This window comes from Solanum pennellii, chromosome 11, assembly GCF_001406875.1.
Source record: "Solanum pennellii chromosome 11, SPENNV200".
Lineage (NCBI taxonomy): Eukaryota > Viridiplantae > Streptophyta > Magnoliopsida > Solanales > Solanaceae > Solanum > Solanum pennellii.
Window position 1 is genome coordinate 12,440,870 of NC_028647.1, and position 21,277 is coordinate 12,462,146.

Below are 21,277 nucleotides of genomic sequence, written 5' to 3' on the forward strand. Positions count from 1 at the left end.
TAAAAGACACATTTATGTGTTATGCCTTTACCTGATTAGGTTGAACTTTAAATGAGATGTAAACTTTTGTATAACAAAATCTCAATACCATCAATATGAATTCTAAGTTTACATTTATAATTGGATTTTTTTAAATTATACATTTATTGGTGAGTGAACTTTAATTGCTATCTCAAAATGTAGAGTTTTGGTCAGCCAAAATTGTCAAAGTAATCTACATAACCTTCAAATATAATCCTAACCATCTTTAATTCCTAATTTTAAATCAAACAAATTTATTCATTTGGTTTTGTCATGGTTTTGTAGTCACTATTGATTATAGGTCCGTTATATTATTTTGATAAAAAGGTTCTCCACTACTAGGGGACTAAATATGCTTTGAATTATATTAAAAAGATAAAAACAAACCTACTCACACATATAAGGGACTAGTTTTGCTAAAAACTTTCAAAAACTGACCATCCATGCAATTGTTTCAAATATAAAACCCTAAATGAACCTAATAGCAACAATCATTTGGTTTGTGTCTACTACACAACTACCATGGAAAAAATGAAAATCCCTTTCTTTCCCCTTGGAATCAGCACAGAGATATCTCAAAGATTCCTTGTCATTTCACTATTCCAATTCACTGCAGTTTCAAAAGTCATTATAGATACTTGGATTTCCATGTAAGAAAAACAGTGGGAGGATCTTGTAGGGGGGTAAAAGTCTCTTTATATTTGGAAAATAGTGTTTCTAAAATGCTCATACTCGAAAAAGGATTCAAAGATCTCATAGCTTGGGAGCTCATGTCCTCTACCCTCTTCTGATTCACACTTTAAAGGTCAGTTATAATATTTTCTTTTGAAGTGAGCGAAGGATAACTTGTCCACATTTATGGTTTTCATGATTGCAATTGTTTTGTAGATTATAAGGCCGAATAATTGTGTTATGTGCAATAGATAATCATACAAGATTTGATCTTTTGACATTCATCATTTCGAAAAGGTCAAATTCATATATACCTTTGGTTTGCCTCAATCCTTTTGGTAGATATGGCTTGAAACTGAAAATGATATTTGATTGGTCAGAGCTTCACACGCTCTTTTACATATAAAACTTAGGCATAAAAGCTTGATGTCAGACTACCTTAATTTTTGAATTGTTTGCGATTCGTGACACTGTGTGGCCAATGGCCATTAATGATATCTTTAAGGGTAACTTTCCTAGGGTTCCATGACTAATCCTAGTTGAAGATGAGGATGATAGTACTCTTTAAAAATGGGGTTGAATCAAGTCAATCTATTTTTAAAAAAATTAGTATTCCTTATAGTAAGATAACCAATTTTGGTTCAATTAGATCAATCTATGAAAATTTTATTCATCAACCTCAACCGAGCCATTGGCCTTAACAATATGCTAGACATTCATATCTCTCTATATCGCTTCAACCGGAAAAAAATCACCGAATACAAATATTAGTGGTACGTTATGGTATTATATTAGAAATATAACTTCTATTACTTGATACAAATTCTTAAAATGTTTCTTTCCATGCTATTAAATTGCATATTCCCTTGACATTATAAGAAGAAGCATGGTTAACTAACACTAATTGGAGAATATCATGTCATGTTGATTCATTGTGATTTAAGTGCAGGAAACTCCAAGCCCTAGCAACAAGATAAACCTTATTGAAACTCAAGATTATTCAATTGTAATTGTATCACAAGGAAATCAACGACTTATGAAGGTTACTAAAGGAGGACGATCAACTTATGTAATCACCAATGGGTAATACAGAGATATTCAGGAATCAACATGAAATGAGTCATCCCCTGATCCAAAATCGAGTACTTCCATGGTGATTCCCATATAAACCAACTCCCATTCTTTTTCTGGTAATGTTGGATTCCTTAGAGGTGGTATTGCAATGATGCAAGTTAAAGAGAAACAAATAAAACTTTCAAAATGTGAATCTAATAAGAAGAAACCTACATGAAATTTGAAAGTTTGATTGGTTTCTCCTTAACCTACATCACTGCAATACTACCTGCGAGGATCGAAATTAGCAAATAATGAATGAATGTTGATTTATACTTGATTTATCGTGGAAGAACTCTATTTTGGATCTGGGGATGACTCCTTTCATGACGATTCTTGAACATCTCCATATTACCAATTGGTGGTACATAAGTTGATGGTCGTCTTTCATAGGACGTTGATTTATTTGTGGTATAGTTATACTTGAAATATCTTGAGTTTTAGTAAGATTTATATTTTTTCTAGGGTGCGGTGTTTCCTTCAAGTAAATCACAATGAACTAACAAGACATGATATTAATTAACAACACTTGCTATACCCTATAATGGTTTTACTTATAGTTTCACGGCAATGTTCAATTAAATGGGAGGATAGAAACATTTTAAGAAATTTATCCAAAGTAATAAAACAATATTTTGTTTATAGCACCAAGATGTAGCACTAATTTTTGAATTTGATGGATTTTTTGTTGTAGCGAACTTGGGTAGACATTAATCTCTTGTCTTTGGTTGTGGTCAATGGTCTGATTGAGGTTGATTAATCAATTTTCCTGGATTGATCTGACTGTACTATAGTTGGTTCTCTTACCGTAGGGATTACTCCTTTGTTTAAACATTGACTTGAATCAATCTCATATTTCGAGAGTACTAGTTTTTGGGTATGCATTTTGTGCAGATAGCCAATGATTTTGAGTATATTATATTATTACTTAAATATTTTTTTTGAACAAATGTATCTAATTGAGTTTTCTTGCTTTTGCCTCACTATTACTTTGACACCAATTTTATGACCTTCAAGTGAATGCACTTTGATAATTATATGCGGATTAATACAAGAAACTCTCTGGATAAGTCAAAATATGAATTTGATAAGCAAAGCGGAAGCGGATAATGGCTCGCCAAATTTAATTTTTTGATTGTGGTAAAAGTTTTTTTTGTAGTATAGTGTTAAAAGATCAAAATCATGTCTGAGATTAATCCTCAGCAAAATTTAGTGAACTATTAATGTTTCTCCCTTTAAAATCTTTATAAGAGATTCTTTGCTTTTTGTACCAAAAGTGTTGTAGAATTAACTTTACCCGAAAGGTAACAAAATCTTTCAACTTTTTACAAGAATTCTTATAGTTTGTAGTTTTAACATTAGAATATTTATAAACATTGATACGGTTTTTAAGTAGATTTTGATTGTCCCTTCATACATGACTTATCAAACAAAAATATAATGTTATATGATTCATAGTTTATATGTTTTTTTCAAAAACAAATTTACCATTCAATTGAATTCATTTTTTAAGAAGAAATTAAAAGTAAAGGAGAAGTTAAAAGTCCAATGAACAAAAAAAAAGAAGAATGAAACACATAAAGGGATGATTCGTCTTTCTTCTTTGCCTTTGTCCTTATAATGAGTACTGAAACAAAATCGAATGTAACAAATAACTTATATTTGATTATACAAAAGAATTTGATAAAAAGGTTCTCCAGTAGTAGGGACTAAATACGCTTTGAATTATATTAAAACTAGTAAATTACCCGCGTTTCGTGCGGAAATTTAATATCACAACATTTATAAAATAATAAATTAAACCATAAGTCATTAAAACTAAACACTATATTTTCTTATATACAAGATTATGCGATAACAAACATTAATAATGTAAAGAAAAACGAAACTTATTACATCTTTCTTTTTTTCTGAGATAAGGGTAACTTATTTTATCAATCCTTAATATTATAAGTATAAATTAATGACTTTAAAAATACATACCAAGATCTGTAGCATAAGCTATGGTGTTAGTGAGTCACTCAACACGAACCAAGTACACAAATATTTGGTTGATAAAGGTAACTTATCCTTAATAACATAAGTAGAAATTAATGACTATAAAATACATACCAAGATCTGTAACTTAAGCAATGGTGTCAGTGAGCCACTCAAAAGGAACCAAGTACACAGATATTTAGTTGTGAAGAAGAAGAGAAAAGAAAAGGAAAGTTTTAAAATTTTCATTGTTTTAAAATGAGAGGAAATCCCTCTATTTATAGAAAACAAAGGGTAGTCTACGCAAATGTTTATTCTGCCTTATCGGAAAGGTTACAACTATTTGGAAAAGTTGCAACCCTTCGTAAAGGTCACAATCTTTCATAAAAGTCACAACTTTTCATAAAAGTTGCAACTCTTCATTAAAGTCGCAACTTTTCACGAAAGTCGAAACTCTTCATTAAAGTTGCAACTCTTCATAAAAGTCACAACTTTTCTTAAAAGTCACAACTTTACATAAAAGTCACAACTGTACATAAAAGTCGCAATTCTTCTTAAAAGTTACAACTTTTCTTTAAAGGGGGAAGGCTAGTTTTGGAAATAAATAAATTTAAAAGGAATTCTTGTTTTGGGAGCACCACGTAGGCGGACCTAAGGTTTTCTTTTACATATATATATGAAGATAAAATCAAACCTACTCATACATATAAGGGACTAGTTTTGCTAAAAACTTTCAAAAAGTGATCATCCTTGCAATTGTTTCAAATATAAAACCCTACATGAACCTAATTGCCATAATCATTTGGTTTGTGCCTTCTACAGAGTTACCATGGAAAAAATGAAAATCCCTTCCTTTTTCCATTAAATCATCACAAATATATCTCAAAGTTGCCTTGTCAATTCACCAATTCACGTCTGTTTTAAAATTCATTGTAGATACTTGGAATTTCATGTATGAGAAACGGTGGGCGGATCTTGTAGGGGGTAAAACGCTCTCTTGATATTTCGAAAAATTTTGTTATTGAAATGCCCGTACTGGAAAAAGGATTCAAAGATCTCATAACTTTGGTGCTCATGTCCTCTGCCCTCATCTAATTCACACTTTAAAGGTCACTTGTAATCTTTTCTTTTGAAGTGAGCCAATGTAACTTGTCCACCTTTATGATTTTCATGATTACAGTTGTTTAGTAAATTACAAGGTCGAAAAATTGTGTTTTGTGCAATAAATATTCGTACAAGATTTGAAATTTCGACATTCATCATTTCGAAAAGGTTGAATTCATATATACTTTTGGTTTGCCTCAATTCTTTATTTAGACAGGGCTTGAAACTGAAAAATGATATTTGATTGGTTAGAGCTTCAACACGCTCTTTTACATATATTACTAGGCATATAAATTTGATGTAAGACTACCTTAATTTTTGCATTGTTTGCAATTTATGACAATATTTGGCCAGTAAGGATAGTTTTAACGGTAAGTTTCCTAGGGTTCCATGCCTAATGCTAGTTGAAGATGAGGATGATAGTATTCTTTAAAAATGGGGTTGAATCAAGTCAATCTTTTTTTTTAAAAAAAAAAATTAGTATTCCATATAGTAAGATAACCAACTATGGTTCAATCAGATTGATCTATGGGAAATTGATTCATCACACTCAACTGGCCATTGACCTCAACAACATGCAACACATTCATATCTCTCCAAATCCGCTTCAACCAGAAAAAATTACCTAATTCAAATATTACTTGTATGTCATAGTATTATCTTAGAAATATAACTTCTATTACTTGAGACAAATTCTTAAAATGTTTATTTCCTTGCTAAAATTTGAATATTGCCTTGAAATTATAAGAAAAAACATGGTAAGTTGTTGCAATTGTTGTTAATTAACACTATTGGGATAATATCATGTTAAGTTGATTCATTGTGATTTACTTGCAGGAAACTCCTCACTTAGAAACAATTAAACCTTAATGAAACTCAAGATTATTCAATTGTAACTATACCACAAAGAAATCAACGGCTTATGAAAGTTACAAAAAGAGGACGGTCAACTTATGTACCGCCAATGGGAAATAAAGAGATATTCAGGAATCAACATGAAATGAGACATCCCATGATCCAAAATAGAGTACATCCATGGATGATTCCATAATAACAAACTTCCATTATTTTTATGGTAATGTTGGATTCCTTAGAGATGGTATTGCAATGATGAAGGTTAAGGAGAAACGAATCAAACTTCAAATGTGTGAATCCAATATTAGAAGAAACTTGCACGAAATTTGTAAATTTTATTTTTTTTCTCCTTGATCTACATCATTGGAATACTACCTTCGAGGAATCATCATTAGCAAATAATGAATGAAAGTTTGTCGATACTGGTTTTATCAAGGAAGAACTCCCTTTTGGATCTGGGAATGACTCGTTTCATGACGATTCCTAAACATCTCCATATTAACCATTGGTGCTTGAAGGAATATTGATTGTATTGAAGTGTTCACCTAATAAGGGAATACATGGGAGATATATATAGGAGATATAGAAAGGAGTACTAATCCTAATAGGACTAGGATTAAGGAGTACTAATCCTAATAGGACTAGGATTAGAACACAGTAAATATTAATATTATTTAATACTATTATTTAATACTATCTGTTATTATCCCCCCTCAAGCAGAGCTGAGCGGAAGCGAACGGAAGCTTGGAACTGAGGTAATCGTGCTGTCGGCTCGGGAGAGGCTTGGTGAGAATATCAGCCGGTTGTTCTTCAGTGGGTACATACTGCACAGTCATGGTGCCGGCCTGAACTTCATCGCGAACAAAGAGACAATCGGTATCAACATGCTTCATTCTGGTGTGTAGGACGGAATTCTTGGCCACACAGATGGTTGATTTGTTGTCACAATAGAGAGCAGGAACAGTGTGAGTGGCGCGGAGTTCGCGAAGAATATATGTGACCCACATGGTCTCAGCAGCAAGAAGAGCAAGGGCGCGGTATTCAGCTTCAGTCGAGGACCGAGAGACCTTGGGTTGTTTTTTTGTACACCAGGAGATCAGGTTCGGCCCCAAAAAAACGAGAAACCCCGATGTAGATTTTCTGTCATTTTTATCATTCGCCCAATCTGAATCTGAGAAACCCCGAAGCTCCAAGTCCCCGGGTCGAATGAGTAAACCACGACCAAGAGTGCCAAAAATGTACCTGAGAATGCGTTTTAGACAATGGTAATCATGTTCACTTGGTTGATGCATGCGCTGAGCAACTCGGTTGACAGCAAACTGGATGTCAGGACGGGTAATGGCCAGATACTGTAGAGCCCCAATGAGGCTGCGGAAGTGGGTGATATCGGCAAAGGGGGTGTCGGCTCCATTCGTAGACGAAGAGACTGCCATCGGTGTTGGTTGACTGGTGCATTTTTCCAGTCCAGCTTTCTGCAACAGATCTCGAGCATATTTTGACTGATGAAGAAACAAGCCGCTGCCTGTCCGAGAAACCTCCATTCCCAGAAAATAATGTAACGGGCCAAGGTCCTTCATTTTGAAGGTAGTATGCATAGCTCGAGTGACATCCTGAATGAGAGCTGCAGTAGAGCCTGTAATAATGATATCATCTACATAGACAAGAAGAATGACTGTACCGTGTGCTGAATGTCGAGTAAACAGACTCGTGTCGTGTACGCAACACGTGAAGCCGAGTCCCTGGAGGAACGTTTTCAGACGTGTGTACCAAGCACGGGGGGCTTGCTTGAGCCCATACAGAGACTTCTGGAGTTTGCAAACATGTTGAGGGAAGCGGGGATCAACATAGCCCGGTGGTTGCGTCATGTAGATAGTTTCATCAAGCATGCCATGAAGAAAAGCATTGGAAACATCCAACTGATTGATGAGCCAATTGTTGCGCACGGCGAGTGACAGTACCAGGCGAATGGTTTCTTGCCGAATAACAGGACTGAATGTCTCGGAGTAATCAAGCCCATACTCCTGATTGTAGCCTTTAGCAACCAAACGAGCCTTGTACCTGGAAATACTGCCATCTGCATTGTGTTTAATTTTGTACACCCATTTACAGCCCACTGGGTGCCGCCCATGGGGCTTAGGTACAAGAACCCAAGTTTTCTGATCAGTCAAAGCCTTAAACTCGTCATCCATAGCATGACGCCAATAAGCATTTTTTGAGGCAACAGAGTAGGTTGTTGGTTCACTATCGGGAAGGGGTGTATTTGGTAGTATGGTAGCCTGAAAGGTTTTGGGTTTAAAGATACCGGCTTTGCCACGGGTTAACATGGGATGAGTATTGGGGGGTGGCACGGGCGGTGGTGATTCGGGGGTGGCCGGGAAGGACCCAAAACGGATCGGGCTGGAGATGTTGTGGGTATGGGGTGGTTCGGGTTGGTTGTGAGTGTGGGTGGTGGTTGCGGGTGTATTGTGGGTGACGGTCGAAGGGGTGATGAGGGGTGGTTGGGTAGTGGGTGGAGGTGTGGGGGAAGGTGGTGAGGGACCCTGTGAGTATGTTGGAAAAAGGGGAAGGACGCCAATGAATGATGTATTTGTGGAGGAGGAAATAGACTCGTAGGGAAACTCATTTTCGACAAATTTGACATGACGAGATATGTAGACTTTATGAGTTTGTGGGTCAAGACAGCGATAACCCTTGGAGGTAGGATGATAGCCCAAAAAAATACAAGGACGGGATCGGGGTTGTAATTTGTGAGTAATATGAGGGCGTAGCCAAGGGTAGGCAAGACACCCAAAGACGCGGAGGTTGGTATAATTGGGAAGTTCTTGGTAAAGGAGTTGATAGGGTGATTTGTTGGAGAGAGTGTGACTGGGCATTCTGTTAATGAGGTAGTTTGCGGTGGCTAGAGCTTCTACCCAAAAGGAGACAGGGAGATGAGATTGATGTAGAAGAGTAACCACCGTTTCAATGAGATGGCGATGCTTACGCTCAGCCACCCCATTCTGTTCGGGAGTGTATGGACAGGAGGTTTGATGTATAATTCCCAGGGATTGCAGAAACTGGCCAAAGATGTTATTGACATATTCCTTTCCATTGTCACTTCGAAAAAGTTTAACATGAGAATTGAATTGTGTTTTGACCATTTTTTCAAAAGTGACAAAGGTGGTGTATGCCTGTGATTTGTGTTTTAGTGGGTACAACCAAGTGTATTTTGTAAAATCATCCACAAAACAAATATAATAGCGAAAACCAGCAAATGAAGGAACAGCAGTAGGACCCCATAGGTCAGAATGAATAAGTTGAAAAGGTGCAGTTGTACGCTTCTCAGATAAAGTAAAAGGTAATTTATGAGATTTAGCAATTGAACAGGAGTCACAATTGTTTACATGAATGGAAGAAAAACCTAATTGAGACATTAAAGAATTTATTATTTGAGTAGACGGGTGACCCAGACGACTGTGCCACAACAGACTGTGGCCATCAGCCGAAAGAGCCACCGGAGCCACAGGAACGCTTTCTGAAACTGGGTGGGCAGACGAACTTGTGCCAGGAAGAACGTACAGACCATGCTCACAGGGGCCCTGAAAAATCACCCTCTTGGTAGTATTGTCTAGGATCTGAAAATCATTAGAGGTGAACAAGAGTGAGCAATTATTGTCTTTTGTGAATTGGTGAACTGAAAGGAGATTGGATTTAATAGAAGGGACGTGGGTAAGGTTACCTAGGTGAAAGATAGCGGTGGGGGTTTTAATGGTACCCGTGCCAGTGTGAGAAATATTAAGGGACTCACCGTTGCCAACAGTAATACCATTGGAGCCATGATATGGATTTGGAGCGTTAAGCTTGGATAGATCAGAAGTAACGTGCATGTTGGCCCCAGTATCCAACAGCCATTCAGAGGAAGGGCCGGCTTGAGATGCATAATTGGCACGGTTATCACTATTTCGGCTCTCCTCATACCGAAACCAGCAATGAGCAGCGGTGTGTCCTGTTTTCTGACAGATTTGACAAGTTGGACGATCCCGCTCGTAAGTGCCCTGCCCGCCGCTGGAAGATGACTGCCCGCCGCTGCCGAAGGAGTGCAGGCTGTTGTTGCTGCCGTGCTGCTGACCGTCGTACGGCGGACGACTGCCCTGCCGACCGCCGCGCCCGCGGCCTCCGCTGTTTCTGCCGTAGCCGCCGCGGCTCCCCTGCCGGCCGCCACCACGCCCCCCGCGATAGTTCTGGCTTGCGGTGAGGGCGGTGGCCGGCTCCATAACAGCGGCTTCTCGGAGAAGAAGTTTGCTCTCCAGATCCACGTTGATTTCTTCACTTTTTAGCCACGAGGAGAGAGTAGCCAGGTCAACGGGCGTTGGACTGATGCGAACCGCCTGTTTAATGGAGGAGTAAGCTGATGGGAGCCCCCGAACGACGCACATGACGAGATCTTTTTCGGGAATGATTTCGTTCACGGTGTCGAGGGCTGTGATGATGGTGGAGACCTCGTCTAAATACTCCGCCATAGTTTTCGTGCCTTTGGTAATTGTGTGGAGACGATCACGCAATTGAAAAATATGAGAGTGGGAAATTGATGCATAGCGTGTTGCGAGGGCCGTCCACAGGGCTGAAGCAGTTGTGTAGGATCGGACGTGTTTCTGAACCGTGGGAGAGATGACCGCAATCAAACATGATCGGATCTGGCCATCCACGGCTTTCCAGGCGGCATGGGCCGGATTGGTTTTTTCTGATTTGTCCGTGGCGGTGATGACTGCCGGCGGCGGTTCTGTGCTTCCATCGACGTATTTGAGAAGGTAATTGGCCTCAAGGGCTGTAAGAACGGTGATTTTCCATGTAGGGTAATTTATGTCTGATAATTTTTCGGGAATCAGGGCATGAAGATGCCTGAGAAGGAGTTTAACGCCAGAAGGAAGTGAATCGAGAGGATCCACCTCGGTTGTTATGGCTGCCGCCGCCCAAGAGAAGAGAGGGAACGATCGGTGCCCTAAAGGGAGAAAAAACCTAGAGAAAAAAAGATCTAGGTTTTCTGGCTCTTGATACCATGAAGGAATATTGATTGTATTGAAGTGTTCACCTAATAAGGAAATACATGGGAGATATATATAGGAGATATAGAAAGGAGTACTAATCCTAATACGACTAGGATTAAGGAGTACTAATCCTAATAGGACTAGGATTAGTACACAGTAAATACTAATATTATTTAATACTATTATTTGATACTATCTGTTATTAGTGCTACACAAGTTGATGGTCCTCTTTCTGTCTTCATAGGTCGTTGATTTCTTTGTGGTATTGTTATACTTAAAATATCTTGAATTTTAGTAAGGTTTATCTTGTTTCTAGGGTTAGGTGTTTCATGTAAGTAAATCACAATGAACTAACAAGACATGATATTAGCCAATTAATATTTGTTAACAACAACTGCAACACCTTACCATGCGTTCCTTATAGTTTCAAGGCAATGCTCAATCAATTAGGAGGATAGAAACATTTTAAGAAATTTATATAAAGTAATAAAAACAATATTTGTTTGATAATACCAAGATTAACCCTAATTTTTGAATTTGATGGGTTTTTTTCCGTAATAGACTTTAATAGACATAAATTTCTTGCCTTTGATTAAGGCCAATGGTCCAACTATGGTTGATTAATCTATTTTTCTTGATTGATCTGACTGAACTATAATTGATTTTGTTACTATAGGGATCACTCCTTTGTTTAATGATTGACTTGAATCAACCCCATATTTCAAGAATGCTAGTTTCTGGTATGCGCTTCGCGCATAACATAGTGTTATTGAAAATATAATTTCTTATTTTTTTTTGAACAAATGTGTCTAATTAAGTTTTTCTTACTTTGTCTCACTATTATTTTGACATACCAATATTATGATCTTCAAGTGAATGCACTTCAATAATTATATGATTATTAATACAAGAAATTTTCTAGATAAGTCAAAATATGAATTTGAAAAGCAAAGCGGAAGAAGATAATGGCTAGCCAAATTTAATTTTTTGATAGTGTTGAATTTTTTTTTGTAGTATAGTGTTGAAAGATCAAAATCATGCATGATATTAGTCCTCAGCAAAACCTAGTGAACTATTAATGTTTCTCCCATTAAAATCTTGATAAGAGATTATTTACATTTTGTACCAAAAGTATTGTAGAATTAACTTTAAATGAAGGGTAACAAAATCTTTCAACATTTCACTTTGGCCGTTTGAACCTTATGATAATTATGATGAATGAGTTCATATTATATTAAATTTTTATCCACAAGCATTTTAAAATAATTATTTAGGTGACAACTGTTAAAAATTAAGGTGTTAGAATTCTTATTGTTTGTAGTTTGAAAATTAAAATATTTATAAACATGATACTGTTTTTATGTAGAATTTGATTGTCTCTTCATACATGACTTATCCAACATTAATATAATGTTATATGTTTCGTAGTCTCCTTTTCTTTCAAACAAAGCAATCTATTGAATTCATTTTTAAGATGACATTAAAAGTAAAGAAGAAATTTAAAGTCAAAAGAACAAAAAATAAGAAGACAGAAACACATAAAGAGATGATAGGTTTTTTTTTTTTTTTTTGCCTTGGTCCTGATTATGAGTACTGAAATGAAATCAAATGTAATAAATAGCTGATATCTGAGCATACAAAATAATTTTAAACTAAAGCATGCTATTAGAAAAGCAACAGTTTGACTTTATGATAGAGTTAGAAAAGTCTCCGTATAAGTTTAATCACTACTAATAAGAATAAGACTAACACACCAATCTTTGATGTTTCAAAATTCAATTATTGTCTTTCCTCGTGACTATTTGTGGGAGACCTGACAAATTTTATCAAAAATTCTGACATTATTTCATCAGCTTAGATCTCCTTAACACAAGAATTGTAGGAGTAGTGTTAACAACCCAAAATTTCTAAGCTAACACCTGAGTCATCGTTCATTTGGGAAAAAGATTGTGTTTGGTGATTCTCAATTTATTTTTAGGTGTTAAGGTGAATCATGTAGTGTGTGAATGTATTTATATATGAATTAATATCACTAGAATCCCCTAGCACAAAATTGAGTTTAAAACGATTTTACCGATTAAGTTTCGATATTAGATTCTACTTAGATCAATTTCAAATGCATATCTCTCGGCACATCAGTAATTAGGTGGACCATGACCTATAAAATTAAAGGTCTACGAGTCCTCTTTCCACCACCACTAAGTTTACCTAATTAATTATGTGTCCGGAGGATACATTTATGACCATTTTAGCAAATACTGCCATACAAGAGTTTCTCAGTCAGTGAACTACGAAATCCTTCTACTAATCGATCTACGACCCATACTATCGAATCGTGGAAAAAGTCGATGGAGTCAAATTTTGGGGTCCAATTCCTACGAACCCATTTATGAGCTACAGTTTGGACTCATAAAATGAACATATGAGCCTTAAAATTCAAATAGAATTATACGAATTGGATCTACGGTCCGTAGAAACGTCTTTCGATCGTTGTTTGGACCCGTGAAATGAGATTATGAGCCCTAAATTTCATTATTAATTTCATGGATGGAATCTATGGTCCGTAGATCAAACCACGAACCGTAGATAACCCCGTGGAAGGTTTTCAACAACTTCTTAAGTGGGGTGTCTTTTGTCTTTCCTCACTTCTCCTAAGGACAAACCATGAATTTTTAACTTCAAGTAGCGGAATATATTCTTCCAAGTAATCAATTTTCTATTAATTCTTCACTTTCAATTTTCTATCTCAAAAAGATTACTGAAGAAAGACAAAAGCTAGGTTTCAAGGCTTCCGATTTCTTTTGAATTTGCTTTTAATGATGAAATGACCATTTTGATCTTTATCTTAGATTTTTCATACTTAGTTTGGGATGCAAGAATGGTTTGTGTTGTCCCCAATGCGATCGGGTGTGTTTTGGTGATTTTTCCCCTTTTTAGTTGATACTTTTTATATGACTGACTTTGGTCAACCTTATGAGTTTTGAGCGTCGTATGGGGATAGTTTTTAGTTTCATTGTGTCTATATTGTCGAGTTTGGTCTAGTAAGGTGATTGATCAGAGTCTCAAAGACCTTAGGTTGTGATTTGATTATGTAGGTAAAAAGTTTGAATTTTTTGCCTAAATGGGTTACTTCCTACGATAATAATGAAACAAGGTTACCTTTTAAGTATCTCACATGTGTTAAAAGATGATTTTCACTTGCTTTGATCATAATTATGATTATGTTTTCGTACCTACTTTCTTATATTTGACTTGGTCATTGCATATCATGAAAATGTCATTTTTAGCATGATTTCATACTTTTATGCATGTCTAATCAAACTTAGTGCATTTTTATACTAGCAGATACTCTTGCCTACATTTCCCCAAATGTAGGGAAAGGGACCGGCCACACAAATTTGCATTTCCCTGGCTAAAGATCTCATATAGAATATTGAATATTGGTGAGTCCTCATGTTCCGAATACCAAGCATTTACTTCATTTATGTCATTACATTTCAGTTTTGAACTTGATGTACATGTTACGTCCCGATTTCGTCTCAAGTACAAGATGGATTTGAGATGATACTTAGATTTTCCAATTTTTCTCTATAAAAATTTTATGTGTTGAAACTGACTTATAAATCTTTTAAACTCGATTATCATGTATGACGTATGCTAAGTGACTTGTATGGGGCCTCTCGGGGTCTTATACAACATGCTACACCTAGGGGCTATCTCGGGACTTATACGACATGTTGCAAACAAAAACTTTATCAATAACTCTAGGGAATGAAGTTATTGATGACAATAAAAATATGAAAAGTCCAAAATAAGTCGAAATCCCTGACTCATCACTAGCGCGGCGCACCTGCCCCCTGCCTAGAAATTTCCAATGTATTTTCTTATTCGCTTTTAGACCTAATTCACCTTGAATCGAATGGTTTCTTCCAATATCATTCAATACACTTCCCACACATATGAAATAAACCTTAACACATAAACATGAGTAAGACATCAACCAGTTCAAGTTTAAATACCTACAATGGGAGATTCAAATTCTAAGTATAGAGTTGTGAGGTTTTACACATAGACATCAAATGAGTCTTCCCTTGTGATTTGGTTCAAAATAAAGAGATAGTGGTTGAATATTGCAAGACTAAAGAATAAGTTGCTGACAATTTCACAAAGTCAATAAAATTGGATCTTTTCATAAAGTAGAAGGAGATGCTAGGCATGGTCACATATAAAGATCTTTGTTTCAAGAAGGTTGTGCACTGAATAAACAATGATTAAGAATCCTAAGTGGTTTATTATTTGTTACCTTTTTTATTTAATAATGTCTAGTATAGATCTGTATTTTCTTGTTCATATAGAAATATGTTTTCTCGTCCTAGTATAATTTGGTTTGTTATATTATAAATAGGGTTGCCTTATTACATATTTTCATGTTGTAAGATAGAAGAGTTTTTTGAGTTGTTGAAAAAGCTTCCTACCTCTTATTTCTAGCATAATAAAGTTCTTCTATATAACTATTTTTGGGTCTTTTACTTGTGCATATATTATTTCGTAGGGTAATTTTACTTTCCTTCTACATACATGCAAGGGCAATGTATCTGAATTTTTTTAATTTTGAACTAAAGGAATGAGAAAATATATAGTTAAGAGATGATCGAAACCCTTTGTCGCCCAAAAAGATAATCTAGGAGAGAAAATGAATCTATCAATTGAAGTTCAAACATATTTCCACCTTTTTTGAGAGAATACATGTTCTGAATGCTTCCACCGATGACAAGAGAGAGAAAATTTGTCTTTAAATTGAGTCCATAAAATACTGATTCTTTCAATTGAGGTTTTTTCAGTTATGGTTGCTATTACCTTTTTCTTCTTCAAAATACTTCTATAGTTGTCATCTGAGGAGTTGTTGTCTAGGATATCTTCAGTCATGATTATGGAATCAAACGTCTCTATATAAGGAATAAGATTCAATATCAACACATGCACGGGCATGACTCGACGTCTCCATCAATGCAAATTGTAGTTGCCATTCCTATTTGTTGTTTACTATATACTTACAATATGTTTTGCTCATTGTATTTGTCGTATTTTGTACCACAATGATATTAAGCTTGACTAACAAATTTTCTTATGCAACAAAAATTGAATTCTCTCTTTTTTTAGTTGTTAAACTACATCTAGCTACCCTGGTCTCTCTCTTTGAGAATCAAAATGAGCCTCGACACTGTGCTCTTTTATTGCTATTACCGTTTTCTTCTTCAAATTACTTCTATAGTCGTCATCTGAGGAGTGGTTGTCTAGGGAATCTTCAGTCATGATTATGGAATCAAACCTCTCTAGATAAGGAATGAGATTCAATATCTACACATACACGTGCATGACTCAACGTCTCTATCAATGCAAGTTGCAGTTTCCATTCCTATTTTTTATATTCTAGATACTAACTTTGCTCATTGTATTTGTCGTATGTCGTACCAGATTGATATTAAGATTGACTAACAAATTTTATTATGCAACAAAAATTGAATTCTCTCTTTTTGTTATTGTTAAACTACATCTCGCTACCCTCTCTCTGAGAATCAAAATGAGCCTCCACACTTTGCTCTTTTAGTGGCTTTGAATTCGTGTAAATTATATAGACTAACAATAAATATATTGTTTAGAGTAATAGGCTAGTATAATCCGTGATGAAATTTTAGTTAACATTTGTACTGTATTACTAATTAATGCTAACCATAATGACCTACAATTGACCTACTTATGTACTTCTCTAAAAGACTTTTCTTATTTATACTTTTAATATGTAAAAGCTTGAACTCTTTCAAATGTGCAACATATAAGTTTTCGTTGTTCGAGTTAGCACCCCTCATCACCTTTATACTCTATAAACGTCAATAATATGAAGAGATTCATTAATTTAGTGTACAAAAAAATTATTCTCATCTTATTTGTATACCATGATTTTTCATTAAAGAAATTCAATAAAAACTTCAATAACAAATTTGAAAAATTGACAACGTTAAATCCATAAATAAGTCCAAATTCTATATCTGTGAATAACCTAAGGAAAAAATAATTCCTAATTGAATAAAAAAGCATGTCAAGAAAAATAAAAACTAGAAAACGTTTCAATCAACCATTGATAAAAACTCACATACTTAATAGATTCTTAATGATTGGAAGTAATAATCTTTAGTGTCCTCATCCCTTAATCTATCTATCAATTTATAAGCATCCAAAGTTCCCTTAAATAATTTTTTTTATGTATTGTACTGTTTAGAATAACTTCAAGCCAAACTACTCTGAATAGGGTAAAATAGGAATACTGCTTATAATTGAATATTTTTGAATTATATATTTATTGGTGAGTGAACTTTTGTTGCTAGCTCAAAAGTGAGTTTTTGTCACCAAAAATTGTCCCAGTAATCTACTTAACCTTCAATTATAATCCTAACCATCTTTAGTTCCTAATTTTAAATCAAACGAATCGAGTCATTTGGTTTTGTCATGGTTTTTTAGTCACTATTGATTATAGTTCCATTCTATTCGTTTGATAAAAAGGTTCTCCACTACTAGGGACTATATATGATTTGAATTATATTAAAAAGATAAAAACAAACCAACTCATACATATAAGGGACTAGTTTTGCTAAACACTTTCAAAAAGTGACCATCCATGAATTCAAATATAAAACCCTAAATGAACCTAATAGCAACAATCATTTGGTTTGTGCCTACTGCTCAACTACCATGGAAAAATGAAAATCCCTTTCTTTCCCCACGAAATCAGCACAGAGATATCTCAAAGCTTCCTCGTCGATTCACTATTCCAATTTATGTCTGTTTCAAAACTCATTGTAGATACTTGGATTTCCATGTAAAAAAAACTGTGGGTGGAACTTGTAGGGGGTAAAAATTCTCTTGATATTTGGAAAATTGTGTTTCTAAAATGCCCATACTGGAAAAAGGATTCAAAGATCTCATAGCTTCGGAGCTCATGTCCTCTACCCCTCGATTCACACTTTAAAGGTTAGTTATAATCTTTTCTTTTAAGAGAGCAAAGGATAAATTGTCCACATTTATGAGTTTCATGATTGCAATTGTTTAGTAGGTTATAAGGTCGAATAATTGTGTTCTGTGCAATAGATAATCGTACAAGATTTGAGTTTTCAACATTCATCATTTCGAAAAGGTCAAATTCATATATACCATTGATTTGCCTCAATCCTTTTGTAAGCTAGTGCTTGAAACTGAAAAAAACATTTGATTGGTTAGAGCTTCAACACACTCTTTTACATATATTACTTAGGCATATAAGCTTGATGTCACACTACCTTAATTTTTGCAATGTTTGCAATTCGTGACACTGTATGGCCAATGCCCGTTAATGATATTTTTAAGGGTAACTTTCCTAGGGTTCCACGACTAAACCTAGTTGAAGATGAGGATTATACTACTCTTTAAAAATGGGGTTGAATCAAGTCAATCTTTTTTTAAAAACGTAGTATTTCATATAGTAAGATAACCAATTTTAGGTCAATTAGATCAATATATGAAAATTTCATTCATCAACCTCAATGGAGCCATTATCCTCAACAACATGCTAGACATGCATATGTCTCTATATCGCTTCAACAGGAAAAAAATCATCGAATACAAATATTAGTGGTACGTTATAGTATTATCTTAGAAATATAACTTCTATTACCTGAGAAAAATTCTTAAAATGTTTCTTTCCATGCTAATAAATTGAATATTTCCTTGACATTATAAGACAAAAACATGGTAAGTTGTAGAAATCTTTGTTAACTAACACTAATTGGCTAATATCATGCATTGTTGATTCATTGTGATTTACTTGCAGGAAACTCCACCCCCTAGCAACAAGATAAACCTTATTGAAACTCAAGATTATTCAATTGTAACTGTACCACAAGGAAATCAACGACTTATGAGAAATTGATTGATCACACTCAACATGGCCATTGACCTCAACAACATGCAAGACATTCATATCTCTCCAAATAGCTTCAACCAGGAAAAATTACCTAGTTTAAATATTAGTTGTATATCATAGTATTATCTTAGAAATATAGCTTCTATTACTTGAGACAAATTCTTAAAATGTTTCTTTCCATGCTAATTAATTGAATATTCCCTTGATATTATAAAACAAAAACATGGTAAGTTGTAGAAATTGTTGTTAACTAACACTAATTGGCTAATATCATGTCATGTTGATTGATTATGATTTACTTGCAGGAAAATCCACGCCCTAGCAACATGATAAACCTTATTGAAACTCAAGATTATTCAAATGTAACTATACCAAAGGGAAATCAATGACTTGTGAAGGTTACAGAAAGAGGACGGTCAACTTATGTACCACCAATGGGTGATACAAAGATATTCAGGAATCAACATGAAATGAGTCATCCCCTGATCCATAATAGAGTACTTCCAAGGTAATTCCCATATCAACCAACTCCATTCTTTTTCTAGTAATGTTGGATTCCTTAGAGGTGGTATTGCAATGATGCAAGTTAAGGATAAACAAATAAAACTTTCAAAGTGTGAATAGAATAATAAGAAACTTGCATGAAATTTGAAAGTTTAATTGGTTACTCCTTAACCTACATCACTGCAAAATTATCTCCGAGGAATCATCATTAGCAAATAATGAATGAATGTTAATTGTTACTGGATTTATCATGGAAGAACTCTATTTTGAATCAGGGGATTACTTCTTTCATGACGATTCTTGAACATCTCCATATTACCAATTGGTGTTACATAAGTTGATGGTCCTCTTTCTGTCTTCATAGGTCCTTGATTTCTTTGTGGTATAGCTACACTTGAAATATCTTGAGCTTTAGTAAGATTTATCTTTTTTCTAGGGTGAGGTGTTTCCTTCAAGTAAATCACAATGAACTAACAAGACATGCTATTAGTTAACAACATATGCTACACCTTACAATGCTTTTACCTATAGTTTTAAGGCAATGTTCAATTAATTGGGAGGATAGAAACATTTTAAGAAATTTTATTTAAAGTAATAAATATAATATTTCCTTGATAGTACCAAGATGTACCACTAATTTTTGAATTTGATGTTTTTTTTGGGTAGACATCTCTTGCCTTTGGTTGAGGTCAGTGCTCTGATTAAGGTTGATTAATCGATTTTCCTGGACTGATCTGACAGAACTACAATTGGTTGTCATACCATAGAGATTAATCCTTTGTTCACTTGAATCAATCTCATATTTCAAGAGTACTAGTTTTTGGGTATGCGTTTTTGTGTATATATCCAATGATTTTGAGTATATTATATTATTACTTAAATATTTATTTGAAAAAATGTATCTAATTGAGTTTTATTACTTTTTCTCACTATTATTTTGTCGTTCCAATTTTATGACCTTCAAGTGAATGCACTTTGATAAATATATGCGGGTTAATACAAGAAAATCTCTAGATAAATCAAAATATGAATTTGAAAAGTAAAAGGGAAGAGGATAATGACTAGACAAATATAATTTTTTGATAGTGCTAAAAGTATTTTTTTGTAGTATAGTGTTAAAAGATCAAAATCATGCCTAAGATTAATCATCAACAAAATTTAGTGAAATAGTAATGTTTCTTCCATTAAAATCTTGATAAGAGATTATTAGCTTTTTGTACCAAAAGTGTTGTAGAATTAGGTTTAACCAAAAGGTAACAAAATATTTCTAACTTTTTACTTTGGCCGCTTGAATCTTCTAATAATTATGATGAATGTGTTCATATTATATTAATTTTTTATCCACAAACACATTTAAATAATTATTTAGAGATAACTATTAAAATTTGAGGTGTAAGAATTCTTATAGTTGATAGTTTGAACATTAGAATATTTATAAACATTGATATGGTTTTTAAGTAGAATTTAATTATCTCTTCATACATGACTTGTCAAACATAAATATAATGTTATATGATTCATACTTTACTTGTTTTTTTCAAACAAATTTACAATTCTATTGAATTAATTTTAAAGAAGAAAATTATAAGTAAAGGAGAAGTTAAAAGTCGAGTGAACAAATAAGAAGAAGAATGAAACACATAAAGAGATGATTCGTCTTTCTTCTTTGCCTTTGTCCTGGTAATGAGCACTGAAACAAAATCTAATGTAACAAATAGCTGATATTTGAGCATACAAAAGAATTTGATAAAAACGTTCTCCTCTAGTAGGGACTAAAGATGCTTTGAATTATATTAAAAAGATAAAAACAAACCTACTCATACATATAAGGGACTACTTTTGCTAAAATCTTTCAAAAAGTGATCATCCTTGCAATTGTTGCAAATATAAAAAAAAACCCTACATTAACCTAATAGCCACGCTCATTTGGTTTGTGGCTTTCTACAGAGTTACCATTGAAAATATGAAAACCCCTTCCTTTTCCCATCAAATCATGACAGAGATATCTCAAAGTTGCCTTGTCAATTCACCAATTCACACTGTTTTAAAAGT